This window comes from Leguminivora glycinivorella, chromosome 10 (genome assembly GCF_023078275.1).
Source record: "Leguminivora glycinivorella isolate SPB_JAAS2020 chromosome 10, LegGlyc_1.1, whole genome shotgun sequence".
Lineage (NCBI taxonomy): Eukaryota > Metazoa > Arthropoda > Insecta > Lepidoptera > Tortricidae > Leguminivora > Leguminivora glycinivorella.
Genome location: NC_062980.1, coordinates 18,399,333 through 18,420,513, shown reverse-complemented (window position 1 = coordinate 18,420,513; position 21,181 = coordinate 18,399,333). Strand labels below are relative to the sequence as shown.

At 39.3% G+C, this 21,181-nt stretch overlaps 1 protein-coding gene and 1 long non-coding RNA gene across 2 annotated transcripts in view; one reads left to right on the top strand and one right to left on the bottom strand.

Moving 5' to 3' along the window:
• LOC125230602 (protein yippee-like) overlaps nt 1–21,181 on the top strand; it is a 204,915-nt gene that overhangs the window by 30,356 nt on the left and 153,378 nt on the right. The window lies entirely within an intron of this gene.
• On the bottom strand, nt 670–19,963 carry LOC125230604. Its single transcript, XR_007177538.1, has 3 exons — nt 19,951–19,963; nt 7,448–7,451; nt 670–930 (listed from the first exon to the last, which is right to left on the bottom strand). It is a non-coding gene; the product is annotated as an uncharacterized LOC125230604 (long non-coding RNA).

Here is a 21,181-nt window from a genome sequence, read left to right as displayed (position 1 = left end):
CGAATGTCGGACGAAATTCTGAGCTTTGTGGATGCCGTTTTGAGTTTTTTTAATAAGCATGGGTTTTCCATAATCATGTTTTTAACCCCCGGCGCAAAACGAAAGGGTGTTATAAGTTTGACGTGTCTGTCTGTCCGTCTGTCTGTCTGTCTGTCTATCTCTCTCTGTGTGTGTCTGTCTGTGGCATCGTAGCTTCCCGAACTTAGTTTTTTTTTGTCTGAAAGCTGAGTTAGTCGGGAGTGTTCTTAGCCATGTTACATGAAAATCGGTCTACTATGTCGCGGTCGGGGGTTTTTTCAAAATTTTAATTGATGCTTCTTTACTCACTTCTTATAAGACTTATTGATATACTTAACATTTTGGAAATAATCGCTATGAAAAAAAAAACTAGTTTGTTTCCCTTAACTTTGAATCATGTGCCTAAAAATACGTCAAAACCAAAGTAAAGCTTAGTAAATAAAGACTTTCAAGGAATACCTGGAAAACTACCCCTAGAAAATACGTTTCGTCAACCTGTTTTATGAGTTCTTGCAAAAAGTTACAAAAATTCAGGGTATTAAACGCGCGTGTAAAACCTCTGAAATTGCATGCCTCTCTAAGGCTATGGCGACTGCTTACCATCAGGCGAGCCGTATGCTTGTTTGTCACTGACGTAGGTATAAATCAATTTTGCTACGATAGATAGGTAAGGGGTGCGGTAGGTTTGGGTAGTTACGGAACCAAACACTAAGCGGGGCCCGACATGCTCTTGGTTTCCTGATTAATAGTCGAATTTCGATTATGAAAACATTTTTTTGTAAAAATGGCATGTCTTTTCACTGTTTTACAAATTCTCGGTCTCGGTCTCGGTCTCGGCCGAGAATCAAATGGAATCTCGGTCTCGGTCTCGTTCTCGGCCGAGACAAAAATATCGTTCTCGGTCGGACCTTACTGTACGCCATATGCACAATTTTTCTCTCACTCTCTCGGTGTACTACTGTAATAAATGTCCTAAAAGAACGAACTAGTACACTTCGGAGATCGTACTAGTTGGGAGCGATATTTTCAGTGAACGAGCAGGCACAAATCTAGATAGAAGGATAACATCTGCTGCATCTGCTTTGAAGGCTGATATACAGATGTAGATAGACAAGTACAATAAACATGATCTAAGGCACTTTTACTGTCCCGGAGCTGTAAGTTCTTCTTTTTGACACATGACAACGTCCACGAAACGTAAACTCACGCGACCTAATGAAATTTCAAATAAAATCCTGTATATATTATTTTAAAAAATCAAGTACCTAAAAACAATATTTCGCTTAATTTAAACATAATCTAACACATATGTTACATTTTTGCGGATCTTCGTTAGTGAGTATTTTACGAATTTATCACGCACCATTTACTTATTATGTCATTTATTTTTATTTTTAAACTAGTGCTGTGGCCTCGTGTCATTTCGATTCAAATGACATTTCAGTAAGTTGATAGAAATCGTATAATATATTATGTTTAAGCGCCTCCTTGTACATAGGGCCTAATCGATTATATTATTTATACCGATTCGTAAATAATCGCAAGATTTGGCAAATGATTCGTCTTAGCCACATCGCAACATACTTCAAAACAAATGTGTCAAAAATGTGAAATCACAGCTTCGGGACATTAGTAAATAAACTGTGACGAAATCATTTCTCGTAAATCGCTTCCACAGCGCGCTGTAATTGAAATGCTGTTCCTTCTACGCAAGATTTCTATTCTCAGCACTGTATAAATCCTTAAAGACTCGAGTTCTAGTGGAATGAGAGTACGTGCGCGAGACGGAACGACCTTACCCAGCAGTTTCGACGATTTGTAGATTGTCTGCAATTTGCACTTTAATTTTGTCTGTCATTTTCCTCATAGTAAGGTCATGACCGCTGCAAACAGTATACAGAGTCTCAGAGTATTTAGAGTTACATATATTCACGACTGTAAAAAGCGCTGGTGGCCCAGCGGTAAGTGTGCGACTTTCAATATATGGGTCGCGGGTTCGAACCACGGCTCTTATCAATGAGTTTTTCGGAACTTATATGCGAAATGTCATTTGATATTTGCCAGTCGCTTTTCGGTGAAGGAAAACACCGTGAGGAAACCGGACTAATTCCAATAAGGCCTAGTTACGCTTGAGGTTCTAGGTCGTCGCTTTCGTACAACTAGTGTCTATGCCAAAATCTTGGGATTTGTTGTCAAAGCGGACCCCAGGCTCCCATAAGCTGCGGCGAATGCTGGGATAACGCAAGTAGGAGGAGGATATTCACAAATGTATTTCCAAAAGGAGTAAGTACCCGAAACTACTCAGGTTTAAGTGCCAATCTTAGCAATTACGGGGTTGAAGAAAACGGAAATAAAATTGTGATATTTCAGTGGTAGGTTGCTAGCCCATATATCACTCACCGAAATAGCAAAATAATTTTACCATTTTTTCCTCAACTCTCACGATTTCTCTGCCAAGGAAAGAGTTAATAAAATTTGATTTGTCCCCTTCATGATCGACCCGTATATCAAGTAACGGGCATTTTCGCGAAAAAAGATTCAAAAACTTTTTTTTAAAATAGGTAAATTTAATGTTTTTCCTACTCGAGAATCACGAGCCCTTTCGATCCTACTAGGTAAAAAAATGCGTCACAAATTTAATTTTTCCACTTCGTTACCATTTTTCAAACACTTTGTATAGCCGGTTACAAAGTGGAAAGTACGCAAAATAATATAAAAAAGGACCACTTATTTGTCTCTTGTTTTTTGGCCTAGATCGAAAGGGCTCGTGATTCTGAGTAGGAAAAACATAAAATTTACCTACCTTAGAAAAAATATTTTTGGTGATTGTTCTCGCAAAAATGCTCTAAACCTAAAGGATGAAATCATATCCAGATCCCCCATCAGTATGCAGAGCACGCAAAGCAAACATTTCAATACACCCTTTTCGCAATACCTTACCTGTACTCAAGTCACTTTGAAACCTTTGCAATTTCCTTAAGTGTCCCGCGTGAGCCATATGGAGTTTATTCTTGACTAGTGATCCGCCCTGGCTTCTTGGTAGGACATCTCAGCTATCACATTAAGCGAAATTGAACTTAGATCATCATCATCCTCTTTGCGTTATCCCGGCATTTGCCACGGCTTATGGGAGCCTGGGGTCCGCTTTGACAACTAATCCCAACATTTGGCGTAGGCACTAGTTTTTACGAAAGCGACTGCCACCTGACCTTCCGTATATATTGCATGTTAGTGTAAGTTATAATTTATTATTACCTAGGATCCGTTTCCTGCGCCGTTTGTACTGTATGCCTACCATCTCCAATTCTCCCTCAATTGCTCAAAGGTTAACTGGAAGAGATCCCTTAAAGGGATAAGTTCGCCTTTGTACTTATAATAAGCTCTTTTTCCTGTGTGTTGTATTATTTTCTGGTACAATAAAGTGTTTTACTACTACTACTACTACTACCTTCCAACCCGAAGGGTGAACTAGACCTTATTGGAATTAGTTCGGTTTCCTCACGACGTTTTCCTTCACCGAAAAGCGACTGGCAAATATCAAATGACATTTCGCACATACATTTCGAAAAACTTATTGGTGCGATCCGGGGATCAAACCCGCGACCTCCGGAACGAAAGTCGCACGTACTTACCGCTAGGCTACCAGAAAATGGAACTTAAAAATAATATCGCTTAATGCGATAGCTTTTAATTTTGGCGTTGGTTTTAAGGACACCAGATATATGTAAAACTTCCTCTTAAATCACTCTATTTACTCATTTTCTGCTTTTAAATTTATACTAAGCCTAAGAAATATGATCGATAATCGAAATGGTTCCATCGCCTCTTTACTTAAGAGAAGTGTTAACTACATGGCACCAGATAGTCTAGAGAAGGAAGCGAAGAAGTGGAAGCATGGGCACACGTTGGGCAGACAGAATAACGTCTGTGACAAAGACCACTTTGCAGGCCAGCATGCACCGGGCCCAGGATCGAGTGGCGAAGGTGACGACTGGTGAAGAGTGTCCACATTCGTCACGTTCCTTAGCCATGAGGATACGACAAAGAAGAAGTATTTACATGGAGGCGAACGAATTCAGAAAGTCAACATTTGAGGTACACCCGGTTCCTTTGAGGCAAACGCTAAACATGCACTCTGTAGATCATGTAAATAACACGTTCAACGTAACTCATTCTACCTTAAACCTAAAACGACATATGGCACATACTTTAGAAGTAGACATAAGCCCTTTTATGAAGCAAAGCAGATCTAGCATCTTATTATTAAAACCAGCGTGAAAACACCCTGGAACGCCTGCAGTTCCAAGTGAAACTGAACCGTATTGGCATACATTTTTGGTGGAAACTGGATCGGTGTGAAAGGCATGTTGGTCTGTCCTTAAATTGGACGCTTTATTTATAGGTGATGTGACGTAAATTGCAAGTCTTCGTGCATTCTGCAGGTATATTGTACAGGAGTAAAGAATTGGGTTAGAGTAACGCTAGACTAACGGTCAGTGGCACCAAATTATCTGTCACTGTTAAAATGTTCGTTAAATTTTATTGTATGGGAAATTTCATAGATGCTGCTGCGTGACGTGTTAAATGTGTTTGATGAAACGAAACGCTTGTAGATATCTCATCTCGTTTCGCTCTTGCGTATTGGCGCGACAGAGCCTTTGTACCTTTCGCGGCGTTTCGTTTTCCGTCCGATTCGTGTCGCAGAAATGCCATTTTCATAGAAAAAATCCACGCCTGTAATGTATTGGATATGGGTCCGGTCATCCGATATCGGATCCTTTATAAAACCTGAAGGTTGACAGTTCAGTTTAGGACAGTTGATAAGAAAGGGTGAGTTGGTTAGTTGAAAAGTCCATTTTAAGGTTTTGAGATTAACTTGTTTTCTAGTGGTATGAACTCTACTTCGCCAATGTTAAGAGGATTGACCGCTCATGGGATCCGATCATACCTCTAGGATTTCTTGGGAACGCAGTGCAATAATCCGAGAGAATACTGGACAAGATGTAAGCTTATCCTGCAATCAGGACGTCCTAGGAATTTATTTATTTATCGTATGGCTTTTACACACTGGTTAAAACTTATTATATGTTTACATTAAACAAGTTTCGTCAGATAAAAACTCGCATTAAAGTCTGGAACGAGTTTTTAATTTCGTCATCATAACCTAGCACGAGCAATTTTTGGTCAGAGCCGATTACTCGTAGATAGGTTTGGGGTAACCCTTAGCTTGAGCCCTTTGCAAGCTATGATGGCGCCATCAATGCAAAAATATTGATAGATGCCAACTCAATTGCGCGAGACCTATTTAAAGTTTACTGATAAAAACAGTTACTCTGTTTTGTTTCTTTACTCGTATAATACTTGTATATATAGAGAAGATGGATCGGGTAAACACGAGTGTTTACGAAGAGACCCGAGCAAGTTGTTGTGATTTATGGTTGTTCTTAGTTGGGTCATTATTGGGACACTGAGGACTGTTAGGAAGTTTTGTTAAGAACTGACTGAAGACACTTTATGAACTGTTGTTATTAATTGACTTCGATAAGTATCAGGCACAAACCATTCAAAGGCAAACCCTTTAATGAAGGCTTTTTTTGCGTAGCCATAGGGATGACGATATCGATTGGGAGAGCTACCTAAGATACGCTTACGAACGCGTAAGCAATTGTCAATCAAAATGCTGTACAGTCAGCCAAAAAAGTGTTTAGCACTTTTCGACCTTCTTTGTTTAAAAATAGAGTCGAAAAGAGGTAAACCTCTTTTTTGCTGACCGTACAATTAAATCGGACGTACTTACGTATATCGGGTCGGATAGACTTTGATTTATTTAGAACGTGATTACCTTTTTGTTTTAATCATGGTCAATTTAAAAGTCGGATGAAACGTGAATCATTGAAAACTATTGCGTAAAATTTTGCAGAAGACAAATTTGAGAATTTAACAGACAAAGATCCCTAAGAAAGAATCCAGTTATAAAACAAGTCTCCCAGCCAAATCTTCTACTTCCTTCTTTCAATTGTAAGATCTACCTAACGACTTCAGATCCAGTGCGATGTTATCTTGTCTTGAACCGGACTATTGCGGTTTAGATCCCAAGTCCGACTGCGACTTGTATAAGTTAGCACGTTTTCAACTTTACCATTCAATTGATTCAATACACAATATACCTACACATAATCTAAAAAAAAACCGGCCAAGAGCGTGTACCGACTGCGTTAGAGGGGGGACTTGTATATTTCCGAAAATTAGCACGTTTTCAACTTTACCATTCAATACACAAACGGTTACTGACCGCGGACGGACGGACGGACGGACAGACAGACATGGCGAAACTATAAGGGTTCCTAGTTGACTACGGAACCCTAAAAACAGACTGATCTCCTGATCTCCTTTAAATTTACAATAAATAAAAATACGCATTTCACGATAAAGTCCCTTACGAAATGTAATTCTTCTAATAATTCTAAAAACACTAAAAAAGCGGTGGTTGTGTCAGCAGTAAATTCTCGAGCTTCACGGATTTGATTGAAGTAGCTGACAAATCAAAAGCATTTCTTATTCTATTGAAATATACCTAATTCAAATTCTCTATTTCCGTCTTCCAATTATAAAATCTAACTGCGATATAGTCTTGAACCAGACCAGAGCGGTGGTACCTCGATTTGAAATAGGTACTGTGAATTGCACTGATTGCGGCCGGTATAAAGTAGTGAGTTTGCAACTGGGTCATGCGAGTGCACAGATTTAGTGACGAACTAACAACATTGTTAACTGATGTAGCTGGACCTTGAGTATTTGCAACAAGGTTTGAAGTACGATCTTCTGTTACTTGTAGTACCACATACTCGTACCACCATTAACAGGAGATCGTACTGCCGTACTATTATAATAGCTCGTGTAAAAAGTATCTGCCAATCTCGAATTACCTGTAATAACGCAATTGAAACTGCCCCTGGTTCGCTTGGTGAGGAACAGATGCCTATGAAGGGACCTAGTTTCAAGAGAATATCACGATCCTCGGTATTGGTGTAATAGCAATTATCAGAAACATATTGACAGGTATTTTTAAATTAAAGGAAAAATGGAAAAATTCACACCTCTAGCAGGACTCGATCCTGCGACCTCTGGCCTTGCCGGGGCCATCGCGCTCCCAACTGCGCCACGGAGGCCTGCTGGATGCGTGCGAATTTATCCATGCCTTCCCTCAGATCTCAACCGCCTTAGGCCGTTTTCACATTATCCGATCCGATATCGGATGTCGGAAGAGTTTCAATAGAAAAAATCCAAGATGGCGCCTGTAATGTATGGGATATCGGTCCGACATCCGATATCGGATCGGATAATGTAAAAACGCACTTAAGGTAACGTTATAGCAAACATCTACCCGTAAGATTACATATAAGATTAATATGTAATATCGCCTGCAGACGTTTCTGCATGATAAAAAACAAATATTGACAGGTAATTATTGGAAGAAAATAAGCCATAAACAATTACACTGGTACATAAATAAATTGAAAGAACAAAGGCTATTGAATCATTAAACTAATTGAGAAAAGAGTGAAAAGAAGAAGTCTTTGTCCCGAAACAACCGCGAGCAGTTCGTTCTAGTTTAGAGATTTGAACGCTGAAAGCAACGCTTTTGTTCTCGAAAATGATCATCATATTTATTGGGAAAGAAAAGCTATTAGATTTCGGGCAATTATTTGTTGATTGAATCAGTTATTAAAGTTTTCTTTGTAACATATGTCGAGATAATGAGGTCAGTATTTAAAATGAGGGCCACTCTAGGGCCGGACGGTGTGCCTTGGCTCTTTAAACATCTTGGAAGTAGATTACGTGGCCACATTGACGACTGCCTCCGAGAGGGTATACATTCTCGTTGGAAGGTGGGCAGACTGTGCCTTTCGAAAAAGGGTAGTCCAGCTGACTGTCCCTTAGGATACCGTCCCATTGCCCTCCTAGATGAAACTGGCACGATGTTGAGCGCATCATCGTAAGTCTCATCTACTGCTGTGCACGCATTTTGAAAGACACGTGCCCAAACATCAGAGATCGGGTTCTGGGAGGAGCGATAGACGCAATTGATGCGCTGCATAAATACAGCGGTCTGGTAGCAGAGAAAAGGCAGGGAGCTATCGCAGTATCTCTTGACATTGCCAATTACTTCGGCTTTCTTCCTTATGTGGTAATAAAATAGGCGCATTGCTTCCACGATGCGCCTTTCTATTTGAAGATCATCATTCACCATAGGGCATTACCTTGCAGATAGAGTACTGCTCAATGAATCAGGAGGAAGATGCCTAGAAAGACGAATGGAGTGTGGTGTTCCTACCGGCTGCGCCATATAAACGTATAGGGACAGGTCAATGAGACTACGTGCTCAAATCAAGACTGACTTCTTTATTCTTCTTCTTACCCACATGCATATTCATAATAATCATAACCTACCCACAGTTTTCCACAGGGGTCGGTACTGGGCGCCTGCTCTGGAGCATTGGCTTTGACTTGGCTATCAGAGTAGTCCAACTTCTCCGCATGATCACCATTTGTTATGCCGATGACACAATAGTAGCCGTGAGGGGAAGAAAGTACCAGGATAATAAGGAGAGCCACAGTGGCAACTGAGCTCACAGTTAGGCGCATTAATTTGTTTGGGCTTGCGGTGTTACTTGCCACGACCGATGACGTGGTTTTCGAAGGAAAGGTTGGCTTCTGTCCGAAGAAAGTGATTGCTGCCGACCTAGCCAAAATGATAATCGTTGACGCTATACGCCGATCGAAATGCAATCTGGTTCTGTAATGCCTATATGCAAGAGCGATAGGGATGTTGCCTTGCCTATTGGCGGTGAGGCGGTCCCTCTTACGCCCCAAATTAAGTACTTGGGCTTAAATTCAAACCAAAATTGGTACTCCGAGGAACATTTTATCAAATTGGTTCCTAGCCTCGTCGGGACTGCTTCGGCGCTGAGCAGACTATTGCCCAATATCGAAGGACCCAATGCCCCATATCGGCGCTTATATGCGAACGTCATCCGAAGCGTGTATACAAAATTTCAGCTCAGTCGGTTGAATATTTCTGCTTCAAATTGGGTTGCAAGATTTGACCTCAACATACATACAAACATACATACATACATTGCAAGTTAGTAAAAACCATGTCAAAATAGCTTTTTTTTACTTTTATTTCTTTATCCTGTCAACAGTCACTTTACCCTGCAGAGTTATGGCAGGATAAAGTTACACAGGGTGTAGTGAAAATCCGATTAACTAGATATTATCTCCGAAACTGTTGATAATACAACTGTCATAATTTTAATATACATCGTTATACTTCAATACAACATTAAAATGTTACTGGTAAAAAAACTGCCGTATTAATATTTTAAAATAATCATGCCAGAATAAAGTGGACATACCTGTTACAAACTCCGAACGTCACACTTTGAAAACTTCTAACCACAAGACCGCAGCACCTCACACACAAACCTTTACACCGGCGGCTATAACCATACTGGCTACGTGTTTTACGTATATTAGGGCCTCAATAAGACTTTCTGTGTGTGAGTGAGGTGCAATACTGCGGACGCACAGGATATGGAGAAAATATCGCTGGACAAACTTTGAAGGTGAAAATTAGTGTTCAAAAGTAATCGAAACATCCCGTGCAATGTATATTTAAGAATATAGTAGTCTATTCTCTACAAAAAACGATATTTTATTATCATAAAACTGCAATAAACTTATATATTGTCGGCTAGAAAATGTTATGATTAATTAGTGACTGAAACTGGGGTCGCTGTTTACTTTCACCATACAATGGATGTCATTTTCCGTGACGTATTATACAGTTAAAACGTCAAAAACTCAAGTTACTCAAGTAAACGATCACTTCCACTTTGTCAGATAAGTAAATATTGGTCGTGCAAAAATACTTTCAAAGTGGAGCATGCAGATTGCTTCTAATTTTAGAAAGAAAGGTTTTTGCTCCCGGCTTCATCTCGTCAGAGAAATAAAAGTGAGGAATGAATTGCAAGAGTAATGGAAGTCGGGCAACGACCTTTATGTGTTTATTGCCTGAGAGCTGTACACTCAGAAACAAGTAGACCAAGGAGTTCAAAATGATCTGTTCGCCCGTTCTTTATTAAATAAATTTGGCGGCTGGGCTGATCCTAGTCCCAATGTGCTCATTAAATAGATAACATTTGAATTTTTTACGGTTGACAACGTTTGAAAGAATTCAGAAGATCTTTTAAAATACTTGGGCAAAACGAGAGTTGATAGATATGGTAAGATGTTTACTTCAAAAAACTTAAAATTACATGTCTTTCTCCGCAAGTCTGATGTGATGCTTCACTGTTATTTGCTGCTTTCTAACATCATTGGAATTATAATAGTTATTTTATAGTCATCATCTTCTTATTTCGTGTTTATTGATCCGGCAACATCAAAGTTTTTTGCCGTTAATTGCTTCAAGATGTAACAGAGAATCTATGTTAAAATATGGTTAAAATTAAGTTAATAAGCTAGCCTATAACGTTGCCCTAAAGCCTTGATTACAAAATGACCTCCACTAGACAAAACCAGTCTAAAATCTGATCTCTCTGCGTATAGTTTAATATTTCAAACTAAGGTCTTGTTATGCTAGTTGTTCACAGTTGAGGATATTTTGTGAATAAAGCATCCACGACCTAGGTCAACGCGGGTCGGCACGGTCACTGGGTCGCCATTGTTGAGACAAACCGGGCGAATTGTGGATGCCCTCAGAGCGGAGCGGCGCGGTCGATGAAAGCGACACTCTAAATAGGTCGGGTTATGTTTGTTTGTAACCCGGGATGTTATGGATGTAGCTTGCGTTGAAGGGAGCAGTGGGAGCGTGGAGTTGTTGGAATTAGTCGAGTTATAATGTGGCGGGGCTAATTAAAATTAGGACATTTGTGTTGTACATATACAGACTGTCCTGAACTCGTAGCGCAATTACTGCGCCTTTATGTCCCTATGCCGACTAGAGTCAATTTCCGGCCTCGTGATCGTGGTTTATTTGTAGGCCCAGTATCGCGAACCGTGTCTCACAGAAAATCCCCTCTTGTTCGCCCTTTGCCCCTCCTGAATGCTCTCTTAGCATCAGCACCCGAGTGCGATTTATTGCGATTTATTTGCTGGCAGATGGAGTGTTGTGCGCGATGGTCTTTCAACAGTTTATCATGTATAAAAATGTTTTGTACTTGTTTTTAGTTTTGCAGTGATTTAGTATTTAATACTGTCATGCTGTATCACTATTTTTGAAATAAATAAATAAATAAATACTTACATACTTACATAGGTAGGTATTTTGTAAATTCTGGGGCTGGAACTAGGTCTAGGAGGTATGTTTTAAAACAAACGTGAAGATTGTTAGAGTTGTAGACAGTGAATAAGTTTATATCGCAAATAGTAAAGTGTAATGATTTAATAACCACAAAATTAAAATTTTGAAAAAACCCCCGAACGCGACATAGTGGACCGATTTTTATGAAACATGGCTAAGAACACTCCCGACTAATTCAGCTTTCAAACAAAAAAACTAAATCGAAATCGATTCATCCGTTCGGGAACTACGATGCCACAGACAGATACACACACAGACAGACAAACAGACAGACAGACAAACAAACAGACAGACAAACAGACAGACACGTCAAACTTATAACACCCCGTCGCTTTTGCGTCGGGGGTTAAAAATAGCGCTTGAGATGAACAAGAAATTTCATTCAATTGCATTTCAAGGTTGGATTTAAGAAGTGAAGCCACTAAGATTTTTGGTGTAAATGAGGGGTGTGACCCCAACTTTTCATCATATCTTTATCATTAACGCTACTAGGCCAAGTTTATTAAGTATCGTTCTTGTACAAATCAAGTATAATTTATAAAAATAGATACCTACATACAGAGTGGGGCCTGTAACAAAGGCGAATAATTGAACTCTAGGCTATTCTCCTTATACTGATCAACATTTGTTCGGCGACTTTTAAAAATAACTTGTATTTTGATTTTTATCACCCTTGAAAGTTTTTTCTAAGAGGTAATGTATTGCGAATTCTGTTAAGTCTAAAGTGTGACAGACAACGTCAATGACAACAATAATGGCGTACATTGAAGCGAATATTTATTTTGTATGAAAAATTAAAAATTTAAAGACTTCATAATTTTTAAAAGTCACTGAACAAATGTTGATCAGTATAAGGAGAATAGCCTACAGTTCAATTCTTCGCCTTTGTTACAGGCCCCACTCTGTATATTGACTTGAAAGAAACGACACTATAATGTTACCACTTTTTATTTCTACTCCTTTTTGTCAGACTTTGGATGCTTAACCAGGGCATGAACTCATTCCTGTCGTTATAGCAAATTAGTTAGTAGCAAATTACTTAGTAGTAGGTGGTAAAACCTATTTTTCATTTAATTTTGCATCCACGCTAATTTTGCGGCATCACATTTTCCACTGAAGTACCAGGATGGCAGAAGATCAATGGAGTTCAGCAGGTGAATGGGGCCGGGTCGCTAGATATAGGTCAGGTCGGCAGTTACCGCTTTCACTTACACTAGGGTTCCTGCCATAAATACTGGAAGCTTTTGTAAGGAGACTATAAATCTAGATTTAGGAAATTGCTATGAAATTTGAACATATAGGTGGTAGGTAAGTATAGTACAGACAGATGGGACTTTTCTGTTTAATTCTTAAAATGATTGATTGACTGAATTATTAAAAATTTGGTTAAATTATCCAAGCTGAGTTTTCAGTCTATTTGACTTTAAATCTTTTTTTGTGTATTTCCTATCATGGAACAATGGTGTTGCTTGTGTATTTCCCATCATGGAACAATGGTATTCCGGACTTTTACGGGTCATTGACCTTTGACCGGGAGATGGGCGCGGAACCTAAACCATCACGTAGGGATATTCTCCACCAACGGCGCCTCACGGGGCGCCTAAATGTAAAATATTGTTCTGCTAAGAAGGATATGGCACCATATGAAATATAGTGGCTGACTTAAAGCCTTAAGACATTTTTTGCCAGTCGTGCAGACACTTTTTTGCTGCTGAAGGTGATGAAATGTTTTTTTACGTCATTATCCTTCATTCATATTCCATTAAAGTAATTAAATTAGAAAGCGGTGACGCAAAATTCCACTTTAAAAATAAATCCTTTTATGCGAGTAGGTGTTTTAATTTCGTTAAGTGCGGTTTCGGGTCGGCTACTGTATTCGTTTTTAAAGCACTCAGAAGTTTGATTGTGACTGACTTAACACGGATTCGGTTTTTGAGGGACTTTTCAAGTAAATTATTATTAATATGTTATTTATACAATACTAGCACTTGCCCGCGGCTTCGCTCGCGTTAAATTCGAAAATTGAGGAATACTCCATACAATCTTTCACCCCCCCCCCCCCATTTTAGGGAAGTGGGAGGTTAGAAGATAAAAAGTAGCCTATATCACTCTCCATGCCTTCAACAATCTTCACTTAAAAAATCACGACAATTCGTCGCTTCGTTTTGCCGTGAAAGACGGACAAACAAACAGACACACACACCTTCCCATTTATAATATTCAGTATGGATTGTACTTGTGTGACTGAAAGCGCTGGTAGCCTAGAGGTAAGTAGTTAAGACTTTCGTTCCAGAGGTCGCGGTTTCGAACCCCGGCTCACACCAATGAGTTTTTCGGAACTTATGTGCGAAATTTTATTTGATATTTGCCAGTCGCTTTTCGGTGAAGGAAATCATCGTGAAGAAACCGGACTAATTCCAATAAAGTCTAGTTACCCTTCGGGTTGAAAGGTCAGATGGCAGTCGCTTTCGTAAAACTAGTGCCTACGCCAAGTCTTGGGGTTAGTTGTTGGACTCCATGCTCCAATGAGCCGGGCCGTGGCACATTTGCCACGGCTCACCGGCCGGGATAACGCAAGGAGGATGATTTACTTGTGTCTCTGAAGAGAAGGCGTGGTTTATTTGTCTGGCTAACCTAATAGGCTCCAGGGGGGGTCATGACCCCCATGACCCCACTTTTAACATGGCGCAGTCGGTAGGATTCGAACCTACGCTCCCAATGGGAATGATTTCGAATTAGAACCTCACGCATACCTACTACCACATAGAAAGCAATGCTTTATACTTAGTTTAGGCGTAGGCGTAACGCAATATTCGGAGTAGTCTTTACGAATTCTTAAAAAAATCAACCCCTTAATCGCTAAAGTGGCACTGAAGCTTGAGCACTGTATATCGCTTTTTGTTAAATTCGAAAAAAAAAATTGTTTTTCGTTTCCATACAATAAATGTATTAATTAGTGTGAGAGGACCTTAATCATAACATAACATTAAAGTTATTTTCAAGTCTTTGACGGCACATGTCAAAACAAATAACATTAGGAAGTGGTAATAGATGTCACACATGTGTTCAGTAATTTTTTTTTAAATTTCGATAACCGTAAGAGTTAGGCTAGTTTCTTGATTGTATTTGAACTAAAGAATCTTCCCTTAAAGTTAACGGAATTCATTAAAAACAGCAATTCATCATTGATCAATATTGTCAGCGTCAACTAGTCATTCTAGGCAGGCATACGCATCAAAAGACAGATATCAAAAGACTTTATAACGTCGTATAAAATGATATAAACTGTAGGTACTCTAATTGAATTCAGCTTGGGAACAAAAACACATAAAGGGTTGCTGCTTCAAGTTTATGAGCAATATGCGGCACCAGCAGTACATACAAACGTTAAAACACATGTGTGCAGTGCAGTAGGTAAATATGAAAAAATGAAAATTAGTTTGTACGGAACTTCTGACTTTCACACTTTCATGTTAGTGTGAGAAACATTAGCGTTTCCTTCACTACGTAGCGTAAACGTTTGTCATTTTTTCTAAGGCATCTTGTGTGCGTAGCCGAATGCACAAACGCTCACGAAACGCTCACGATAATATCTCTTTCGTAGTTATCTATCTCTATGGCTCTTGCGTATCGGCGCGACAGAGCCAGACTACATTTCTGCGGCGTTTCGCGTCGCAGAAATGCCATTTGGCTACGCCCCCTGGCCCCTATTTCTCCGTGCCGACATTTGTCACGATGGAGAATAGTTTCTGTCTATCGCTTTTCCGTATTAGTGCGACAGGGCCAGTATCGTTTCGTGTGATCGTTAACGAGTGTGATGTGGCTTTGGCTAATAGGCTGGCTGGGACTAAAGTCTGTCAAGCTATTTCGTCACTAGATGTAGGTAAGCGGCAAATTTAAAAAATGTGCGCCCAACTGTTTATTGTCCCATATAGGCCATAGACAAATTAAATTTCGCGGCTTTTTCTGGTACTCGTTATGCTCGTAGTAAATTTTGCAGGAATTCCCAATTCGTATTTGTAAGCGATCAAAAAGATCACTATGTGAAATATTCCTCAAGTGACAGACATTTTTCTCCCAATTCGTATTCACTTCACGTTTATTTAAAACGGTACAATAAAATCGGACTCGTATATTCGCAATAAAAATGACATAAAACGCATATTGTCTTGACTCGCTCGTTCAACATAAATAAGATATCTTACAATGTATGTTTATTGTTTAAATTTTGTAGTTTATGGGTTTTTTAATGGCCAGCGGAAGACCAATCACGCCAAAAGTATATGCAAATTATGCTTAAAATTGTAAGATATAGGTAACAAAGTAGTGTTTTAAAACTGCACACATTGGAAATTCAATCTATCTCTATCTATCTATAGCAGCCTTTAAAGTGCCCGTCTTCGGACATAGGCCTCCTCTCCATTCCTCCACGCTTGTCGGTACATTGCCATCCGCATCCAGTTATCGCCAGGTAGTTGGCAGATGTCATGTCTCCATCTGAGAGGCGGTTTGCCACGACCGCGGGTGTTAGCGGGCTTCCACACCATTGTTCGTCTCGCCCAGCGACTATGATACATCCTGGCAATGTGTCCATCTTCACTTTCTGTGTCCAATTTACTCCACCAAGTCTTTAAGTTTTAAATTCAATAATAATTACATTATTTCTGTGTAAGTATAGGTAATATGTAGCAAAAGCAGTGGTCTATTTCACAATATACTTACAATTGTCGCCCGACAGTGGCACTTCGCCGTTCATTGCCTGCTCAACAAGGAAATATTGACGCTGAGTAACAATCAACCCAGAAATAGGCACAGAATTGTCAGTGTCAAGTGTCAATGTCAGTTGTCAGTCAGTCCAGGCAAAAGGTCTACTTTCTCGCTTGACAATTTGCTTTGACAGCTTGTTTGTGTAAAGAAACAAGCAAGTCTCATCCTTATAGTATGCGACAAAGTGGAACTTTGATTACACTTCGACAAATGTTTTCTGACTCTAGAACAATCAAAGCGAAGGATAGATTAAACATCTAAACAATCCATTTCACTTTCGATTGCTACACGTCATACACAATGTGAGCTAGTCAAATTAGATCTTAAGGATATTTACTTGTTAAATAATCACAAAGACACAAACCTACTTAGCCGTTTCAAGCGTAACAAATATTTGGAGGCATCTTCAAGGATGAGTAATTTAGGAGCTTAATAAAGACAAAGAGATTCCGGCTAAATTACCCTCATTCTCTCATTTAAGATCAGAGACCGCAGTTCTATTGAGAACGGGGCTGATTTTTGTGAGAGCTTAAATGAAGATGAAACCTTTAATTTTGATATTCGGACAAAAATATCTTATCATTTTCATATTTTTATCAAGGTTAACACATTCAATACAATACCAATAGCACACCTCGGACAATGGCGATCAAATATTATGAAAGAGGCGCGTTCCCGCACACAGTTTAAATTAGTGTAAGTGAACGCGTAACATGCTTGTGAGTGAGATATGACAGGTCGATTGATCGCGTTTTTGACAGGCGGTACCTGTGAGGTAACCGACAGCGGGTGGGCGGCACTTTCAGCGGGGAGCGAGAGTGGCCATACTGTATGATAATGTACTCTTTTTTATACTGTGTCAATAGCACGGGGAAACCTATGGTATCTAAGGCAGGCATAGATATACGAATTTAGATACAGCCGGCCTAGCCGAAGACAATTGTTGACGATACGTGGCGATCGATACGCAGTCTGACTCTCGCGCCACTAAAGAGCGATAGGGAAAGCTAGCTACGAAACAGTTACGAAGCGTTAGCGATTGTAACGTTTTGACTACGATACCATCAGTTACGATCAAACACATAATTCTTGTAGAGAGAACGAAACGAAAAAAAGTAATCAGAATGGAGCCATTTGTTCAAAACCCTCCGGAGATTTGGAATAGCCGCTTACAAATGGTAGCTTTATTTGACGTTCATATCGTATTGTAATATGCCTACTTGAAAAATAAATATTTCATTTTCATTTCATTTTCATTTTTTTTTACAGTCGTTTATCGTTAATTAAAACCGTTTCGGGTCAGTTACTTACGTAGGATCAGTTCCCTTTTCTTTGATTGCGAGCAAAGTAGTACCTAATAATAAGGGTTTTTAAATATTCTTCAATGAAATGAACTGAAAAACCAGCAGAAACTTGGCGATGGAGATACATTAAAATTTATTTTACGTAAAAAATCAAAGGCAGGGACTTAATTTTCTATTGTTTTATCTTAAAACTTTGTGATATCTTAACAGCTAAAATTGCTTTAGGAATCATCAAAGCACTTTCAGACCCTCGCTCCTGACTTCCAGAATGCTTTCGACACTATGTTAAACACTTGTGTTGTGTTGTACGGAGCCATTTTCTGGATTTTGATTATCATGGGCAGTAACGCCTGATTCCATCGATTACTTGTCCGACGTGTTTTGGAAAACCTATTTACTAATAATATATTAGTAATAGATTTAGTAATATATACGTCACGGTCAATTCATTTAATTTATATCTATCTCTTTGACTTATTAAATAGAAATTATGTTTAAAAATAACTACTATTTTTCTTCTAATTATTTGGTGCTTTGTTGCGTACACTCTTGCTCCCGATGTCGCTCCCGGATAGGTCTATACAGTATGTAAACCAACGAAAACCATTTACTGAAGCCTGTTAATATTTAAGTTTCACAGAGCAACTTTTACTATGGGACCAACACCCAAAACGCGAAATAAAAATTAACTCTCCCATAGGAAATACTTACTATAAAATAAAACTACCTATGAAACTGTCAGAAGATATTTTCGTGATTTCGGGGTTGATCCCATAGTAAAAGTTTCTCAGTATCACCTGGACATTTACGGGTTACAGTAAATGGTTTTCGTTAGTTTACATACTGTATAGTCACGAGAGGCGTTGTCTCTCGCATTCAGACGCTGCTTAAATCATCTGTCAAGATGTAAGAGGCCTTGTGATGATGATTGCGTGCACTGCATAAAATATTTTATTTTAAGTACTTATAGGAAACTAGCGTATTAACCCCTCCTGTTCCGTCTTAATCTCAGAGGAAAGTCTTAATAGTGCATCAAGTGCATGATCAGTCCACCACAATCCGCTGTGCGTCCAACGTACACTTACGCGACGGATATTGTGACCGCTGCTCATACAACTTTTCTCATTACAGTTACACCAAACCCTATTTCACTTATTGTTTGTCTTATACCCGCTTGCCGGGTCGGTGACATCTCTTAGTATCACTTTATTATGCTCAAAAGTTGTAACCGAGGTGTTACCGTTTACAGCTCATGAAAATTCGCAGTAAAGCGGTTTGTGAATTTAGATTGGATCTAGATTTTAAGTATTTCCACGAGAGAACTCCCTACTAATTTGCTTAGTAAAAACTAAAAAATATATATGACCAGTTTGGTATTCCGATTTTATTTATAGATGCTTTTTCTTGATGATTAATTTTAGTAGTAGTTGTTTCAATCTTACACACTCCAGCAGGGTTAGCACATGTTTGCCGCGAGGAGTATGTCGCCGCGAGATAGACCACCTGTCCTTATGCCATTTATACAGTTAGAAGAAGACGTGTGATCTATCTCGCGGCAACATACTCTCACAGCCATCATGTGCTAGGCCTACAGTTTATTGTGGACATCAAGTAGGTAAAGTGTGTTTCACATTCACACACCAATATGGTTTCCAAAGAAATGGGTTGTAAGATCGAAATCGCTAATTCATAAGGGGGCCATAAGCCGCCAGTACATCATCTCTCATGAACAATACCTTACTTACCCCATTTTGCCGTAATATTGGAATGAACTTATGGACATGTAAATATTATCATAATCACACACCCAAGAAAAAGAGTGCATAGTTGCATACCTATTAATGGGAGCACGTAAATTTCCACGTACACACGATGTTTCGTCACGTTATCAACTGTATATACCTCTGCCACACACTCGACGAGCGGCGTGGGAAGTAGCGAGGGAAGTAGGCAGAGGCATAGTGTGGCCGCGCTACTCGTCATGCCGCTCGTCATTCTCCTCGTCATGCACACCGCTCCCTATTTTGCCGGTTTTTTGGCGCGAGTCAAAGGGCCGGCAACAACCTAGTGCCGCTAGTGCGATTAATGGCTCGAGTAGGGCAGTGTGTGACCGGAGAGGACAACATCGCGGCAGCGCGAGGAGCATAGTGTGGCAGAGGTATATGATACGGCCTGGGAAAGCAAATATGGCGCCGGTCCCAACGCATTTATAATTGTGGCAGGATTGAATCAATCGGGAAAAAACGATTTATCGTAAACGGAAACGTTTCATTCAATTCAATTATGGTGGAGTGGGATAACTTTTGCAGTGGGATTTTGAAAATTGCAAGTATACGAGAACTAATAATATTGACTTCTATTGTATTTTCCTAAATCTACGTTTTTGTTCCTAAATCTTGAATGCATCTGCATTATGAACAATTCTTCTAAGATCCTACGATTCGATATGATTTCTACCGATCAGTGTCAAAACTCTCTTCTTTTTCAATAAACATATTGTGATTTTAATCCTATCCATTATCGATTTTTGTATGGGGTCATTTAAATATGACTTTTATGTTTTCATTTCAAGTTCACATTTTTTTAAATTGCATTTCTAAGTCCATTTTTTACATTTACTATGTACTTAAGACACAGCATAGCTTAATTGTCTCCCACATAAGCACCGTATCAAACGTTGCAACTTTGTAACCTCAGCATAACGCCATCCAATTTTCCCAAACAGTTTGGACACTACCGTAGCCCTGACCCGCGCAACCTGGACGTGTTTATGCATAATGTACGCCCCATTAATTATGCCAGTGCAACCGCATTGTTTATGCAACATTGAATACAGTACACATTTACATTTTAACTTTAGATTCATTTTGTTATCAGTCAGTGGACTTCTCGCTTGCGATCATACATTTTAAAGGAAATGCAAAAATGACAACTGAAGTAATATCATTCAAATCGAAATATATGTTCGAATGGGTTTCATTGTATCGTTGACTCTCATTGTCTTTTGGTTTGATTTGGATTCAGGAGCGCGTTTCACGTTCTTTATGACTAGGGAACTGAATGTAATTGCTTAGAAGAACATTGTTCTTTTTAATGTGCAGCGACCTTGATAAATAATACATACCTACGTCTTTAAAAAAGCGAATTCCTACTTTCAGCTCCCAAGCACTCAAAAATGCTCCTGCTTTTAAGTGGTCTGCCATAAAACGAATATAATAAATAATATTATTTGCTTACAAAAAACGAAATATAACTAATGAAATTCTTTGTTTCAGGTAAAATGAAAATGCACGCTGTATCTCCCAGTATGTAAGTCTCGAAATACTCCGACGAACTAATAAAGTAGATATATCTGTCCCCTTGCACTCGCTCACTGTATATCCACACGTAAAGTGCAACTAGATGCTTACTTACTTAACGTCTAAACTTTAAACACCAGTTGCAAGTTGTTCTGAAATTAAACTTAAGACCTAAAGTGTATTTCAACGGCAGAGGAACAGTCGTCTGATATATAGGAGCGGGCAAACGGTTCACAAATATCGGAACGCGCCACAGAGCGATAAATTGCGGGTTCCGATATTTGTGAGCACTTTCAACCTTAAAACAGAATGGATTTACCCAAGTTTGAAGTTAAGCAACACATATCTCACTCAACAAGCGTGGTACGCGTTCACCTACACGAGCTTAGACTGTGTGCGTAGAAACACGCCTGTTTCATATATTT